We start from the raw sequence: 6,000 nt of genomic DNA, 5'->3' as shown, positions 1-6,000 counted from the left end.
TCACATGGCATTTACAGTTCAGGTGATTGTCTCTATGAGCAAAAAATGCATAATTGCTGTTATTTATTGTCCCAGGCCAGAAAAAAAGTAACAGCCCTATTGTTTTGCTAACCGTGTGAGAACACATTCATGATGCATGCCTGAATTGAGAGCTCTCTGTGTTTTGAATGCAAAGGTTAAGGACATAAACGACTCTCTTCTATCCACATAAACAAGGATCAGCTCTATTCAGATTACAAACCACAAGGTGAATACACAACAGTGTATCATGCAGTCAAAAATATGGAAAATAAAGAAAGGCCAAAGCACCAGGCACTGAGCTGAGACGCAGAACCTGATATGAATGCAGATGGTGAGGCAGCATGTGAGGTGAGTGAAAATAATGATAGGGATTCATCAGTTGCTTCTGGCAGTAATAAGGCACTGTCATGATCCTGCCCTCGTGTCCTTGATTTTTCCTAGTCTTGAGGCAGGATCATGACAGACCCTTGTTTTGTGTACAAGCGCATGGCCTTGTCTTTGGGCCATGTGCTTGTGTTGTCTCGTTCCCTTGCCCCGCCCCCCTTGTTAACCTAGTCGTGTCTTGATTGTCCTATCTGTAACACCTGTCGTGTCTTGATTAGTACCCCTATTTAGATCTCCTAGTGTGCTCTGTCTTGCGTCGGTTCATTGTACCTGTGATTGTGATTGTTCCACTCTGTGATTGTTCCTTAAAGAAGTGTTTGTATTACCGTGAGTGTTTGTTTATAGTTAGTATTTAGAGTCCTTGTTTATCTTGTTAGTCCAGTCCTGTTTTAGTTATTTAGTCTTTACCTTGCTCCGTGTTTTCCCCCTCGTGGGTTTTGTTTTCCCCTTTTTGTAATAAACCCTTTGTTTGAGAATCCCTGTCTGCACCTGAGTTCCTCCCTTACAATACCTGACAGGCACAGTTTAACTGGATAGTTTCTCATATTGTAATTGGATTCTTAACAGGTTTTTAATCTTAAAACAGCCTTTTGTCATGCTGGATGTTTTCATTGTTTAATGCTTTGTCTTTGGACAAGACAATGGCCAAAACGTTCTCTTAATCTGCAGTCAGAGGACGAACAGCACTGGCACTACCACCTGTCTCATTTGCCTCTCTTTTACAATCTATAGCCTTCTGTTTTGTGACACTAGCACAGTCCATCCACTTCCTCAGTTCATCATATCCATGGCCAGCTGTTGTTAATGATTTCCTTTCCTCCTTCAAAACCAATTTAAATTCAGTCTTTTAAAATTGTGGTTTCTGCAGTATTTCTAAACATGTTTCTTGAATACACAGGACTTAAACCCTGGAGACCCACTGTCCTGCATAGTTTAGATTCAACCCTAGTCAAACACACCTGAACCAGCTAATCAAGGTCTCCAGGATCGCTTGATAAAACACAAGCAGGTGTGCTGAAGCAGGCTGGAAATAAACTTTAGAGTACAGCAGCTCTAGTTCATAACTTGTATGCCAAATATCCTCATCAAAATAAGCAACATGTGCACAACAATTGATCACTTGCAGATCATTATTTAGTTATCTAGAATATATATTCATTCTCTTGCTAATATACTTGTGTGTGTACTACTTGTCTGCACACTATATACATAAAAATAATAAACACATAGTAGGCACAGAAATAGTAGTCTTTTTTATTAGAAGAGTAGTTTTAAAAAGAGAGCTACGTGCATATGTGGGGTGCGTCCCATTAGAGATTCCAAATGCCTCCTTTAAAAATCCAAATTCCATCTTTGAAATTCGAAATCCTTCTTCAAAATTCAAATGCTTCCTTCAAAATTACCCCTTCAAAATTCTCCCTTTGAAATTCCCAGTGCCTTTTGAAATACCAAATGTTTCCTTGAAAAATCCAAATGTCAATATCAGAATTCACAATCCCCCCACTGAAATTCAAATGTCTACTTCAGAATTCCAAATGCTTCCTTTGAAATACCAAGTTCCCAAATGTCCACTTTAAAATTCTAAATTCTTCTTTTGAAAATTCTAAATGCTTACTTCAAAATTCCAAATATCTACTGCAAAAATCCAAGGTCCACCTTTGGAATTCCAAACGCTTCCTTTAAAATTCTAAAGGCTTTCTTCAAAATTCCAAATTCTCCCACATGCCCCCTCTGGCAGTGTTCTGTCGATTTGTCCTACCTCGTCAGATTTTCCTACCGTAGCGCAAAAATTTTGCTATATCTATCGATATATCCAACCTCATCAAAAAATCCTACTGCGTACTACTGCTAAAAAGTAACTTTATCAAGGATTCTTATTAGGCAATGGAAGAACATAATCAGATTGTCCTACCACTAAAAAATAAACATGCAGGATGATTTTACAGCGCAAAATACCTCATCAAATTGTCTTACCACTATAAACTACCACTACCACTTCATCCTTGTTCATATAGGCAGAAACACGAAGCAATCACACCCCCATCTGTTCGATCAATAAATAATTATCAACACTGATAAACCAACATGATTCGAAAGATGGATGTGCTTATTTGTGTTACTATGTTATTTTGGCAAAACAGTTGTTTCCAAACTGGGGAAAAATGGAAGTGCATTAGCCCTGATATTCCGGACGAGCTGCTGGAAGTTGCAGTGGTTCATGCAGGCAGAGGACATGACCGCAGCAGGGATCTCACAAACATTTCTGATGTCTTGCAAGCACTCAATCTTGACCCTGAGATGTGCTGTGGATTCAGGTTTGATGGTGCATCAGTTCTGTGTTGCCTCAGAGAAAGGGTTTTGAGCAAACCTGATAGAAACCCTTAGGAAGCTTCGCATCGACTCTAGATGCTGTGCAAAGCACAAGACTGAGCATGACCTACTGTCACATAGGTTTTGATAAAAGAAAATGTGTTTTGATCATTTTCTAAAGCTTCGTAATGGGGTCTAACATGCATTACAGCTGTCTAGAAATCCAAAAGCAACCACATGAAAATGGTCTGCAATTCACTTTGGAGCTTTCAGCATGACTCACAGAGTAAACTATAAGGCTATAAGAAATGTTTGCTGAGTTTGCTGATATTTCTAGTTAGGCTAAACTCAAATTCAGTCTGAATATCTCTTTTAACTACTGCAAACAAAGACATTTGTTTTTCTTTTCATCATTTTTAAACATGTTTTGAGAGACTTTTCCGCTAAGGGTCTGTAATCCGTCAACCTCTTTGTCAGAGGCAGTTCATTTGATCAAGGAGCTCAAGGAGAGTTTTAGTGTATACAGGGATGAATCAAACAATGACTTTGATCAAACCAAAAAGATAGCTTATGATAAAACATGACATCAAAACAAAAAATTCTTGCTTCTGTTAAATAATGTTGCCAGCCAGCTTGGACACCTGTATGGAAAATGGCTCTAGTGAAGGACAATTGGGACTTGACAATTCTGTGAAATGGCATATTGGACAGGCAGATGATGGGACTGAAATGTTATTTTAAGACAGACTGATGGGAGCTGCGGGTCAACCTCAAAAGCATTCGTTGTTATTGTGGTGTTTCCACTCCCATTGTAAGATGAAAGTACCATCTCTTGGCTCACTAAATGTCGGCTGCACTGCTGGTGGGATGCAGTCAAAGTTTAATAATTCAAGTTATGGGTTTATTCCAATCCCTAAGTACAAAACCAACCAATGTCTTAGCAAGCAACACTACTTCATGGAGAAAACCTTCCTGTGGATCCAACTGTTTTTTCTTTGTATGTGTGTATGTTAACAACTCTTCTGGTACAGTCTGTCTGATGAAAACCTCTGTGTTTTCATCAATATATGTTTGCTAGAGCCAGGCCACCTGTGCTGCTGAATTTGCTGACCAACTTTCTGAAACACTGTGTTCTTCGAATAATGTTTTTTTCTTTAATACAAACTTTAAAAAAGTAAACTTGAAACACAAAACAAGTAAACTGGCCTAATATGGGGGGGGGGGGGGTCTCTTGTTTTTCCCTCAACTCTTCAATGTCTTCAACTATAAAGTGTCACAGCTTGGCTTGATAGCAGCAACAGTACACCAACCGCACCAAAACCATTTTCTCCATCGTTTGACAGTTTGAGAGATTTTTGGTTTGGAGAATACTGATTCTGTATATTCTACAAATTGAAATCTTGAAACTCCAAGAACTGAATTTGTTGAGCTTTGTTGTTTGTAGTTAATGTGAGGATCTACTGTATATTGGTGGACTTAAAATGTGGCTTAAAAAAGTGAAATTAGGACTGAGAGAAGCTCCAGTTTTTCAGATACCACTTGGTTTGATTTAATGCGATTAAATTTTAAAGTCATTTTTAAGTCTACTTGTCAAGGCCATTGCTTATCACTAATATTTCATTACAAGTGCCTGATTCTTTTTGGAGGCTCTTAAAAAAGAATTGTGAAATAAACTTTTGATTCCATTTCAGACTGCAGAGTAAATGGCTGTGGACTGAAGCATTTGCAAAATGCATGAATGTGAATGTAAGAGTACATGTTCCACTGACTGCTGAGGATAACTGCTTGTAAAGGCTTCGGGACTGGGTGTGTGTGTGTGTGTGTGTTCTTGACATGGTGTAATTTTCCCACAGAGTGATTAATCACATGGCTTTTACAGCTCAGGTTATTGGCTTGAGGAAAGATGGTATTGTGATGAATGGGAATCTTGATGCTCTTTCGCCAGGTAATGGTTTCCTCATTCCATGCCTCTCCTCCTCATACATCTATTCTTATTTCTCACACATCATCTCTTTCTACACTTTCTTCCATCTCTTATCAGTCCTGCTATTCCTCTTCTTGCTCTTTTTTTTTTTGGGCCTCATTTTCTTTGCCCTGGGTTTTCAGAGATGACCCTTTCTATGCAGAGCGAAGTCATGACAGTGTTGTGAAAAATGTAGTAAATTGTGCTGAATGTGTTTTGGCTTCAATATTAGCTGGCGTCAACAGTTTTGAATCTTGCATAATAGAGAGTTGTGTATTTCATTATTAAATTAATATACACAAAGCATTTATGTAAATAATGAGGAGTTTTTGAGCACTAACCTTAATGTTTATAATTACTTTTTAAAGGACCGCAATACTTTTCCCATGGTTTCTTTTTGCTAACTTTCATGGTTGTCCAATTTTAACATTTTTGAACAATCATTAAATTCATAAAATCAATGTTTTTTTTTATTGTAAAATTACTTTTTATAGGAGAAGAATGACATTTCTCTACTATTTCAAATTCAATGTGTAGATGTTTAGGTATATGGCAACCTTACAGCATTTTTCTACAGTATATTGAGTTTTTTCATATTTTGGAATCGTTAACACTAGTTGTGAGCAACAAAACTTGTGAAGACACTAAACACAAAAATCATCTCATCTTAGAGTTGTAGTTTGGTAATAATGACTGCGGTCTATTAAGCTGGTAATTCATTTTACAAACTGAAGTAAATCATTTTTATCAATTATTTTTAAGTTTCTCTAGGACTCTTGTAATTGTTGCTGTGCTGACCATTTTCACATTCCCAAAAGTGATATTGTCTACAAGCACTTTGGCCCAAATTTCTCACCCGTTTATAGCATTGTTGGCAATTTCCTGCACATCTGCAAAGACTGAATCTCTCCCTCCTGTGGGAGGCAAACTTTGGATGCTAAAACACAAAGCAATCACTGTAATAGGTCTCAAAATGTGAGTACAAAAATGTAAACCTACTGTATCAGTGAAGGATGCAAGCCTCACCTGTGGTTTTGCTGGAAAATGTGTCCTGTTGATTCAGATGCTGAACTTTTCCACTCTAATCAGTCTTGCATATTTCCAAACAAAAACTATTGTTCAGTTTGTCTCCATTTATTAAAAGATGAAATGAAACTACAACAGCACACCTGGCTACATTTTAGCTGACATGGCAATTAACTGTTTTTGGAATTATTATTGTTTCATTTTAGTTTTTAATTTCTATATATTTCAGTATAATTACTGCAGAAATTCATTAAGTTTGTCATTGTTTTGAATGTGTTTTTTTCAGTTTTTAAAAC

Source organism: Carassius auratus, chromosome 7 (assembly GCF_003368295.1).
Source record: "Carassius auratus strain Wakin chromosome 7, ASM336829v1, whole genome shotgun sequence".
Classification (NCBI taxonomy): Eukaryota; Metazoa; Chordata; class Actinopteri; order Cypriniformes; family Cyprinidae; genus Carassius; species Carassius auratus.
This window is presented reverse-complemented; position numbering follows the sequence as displayed.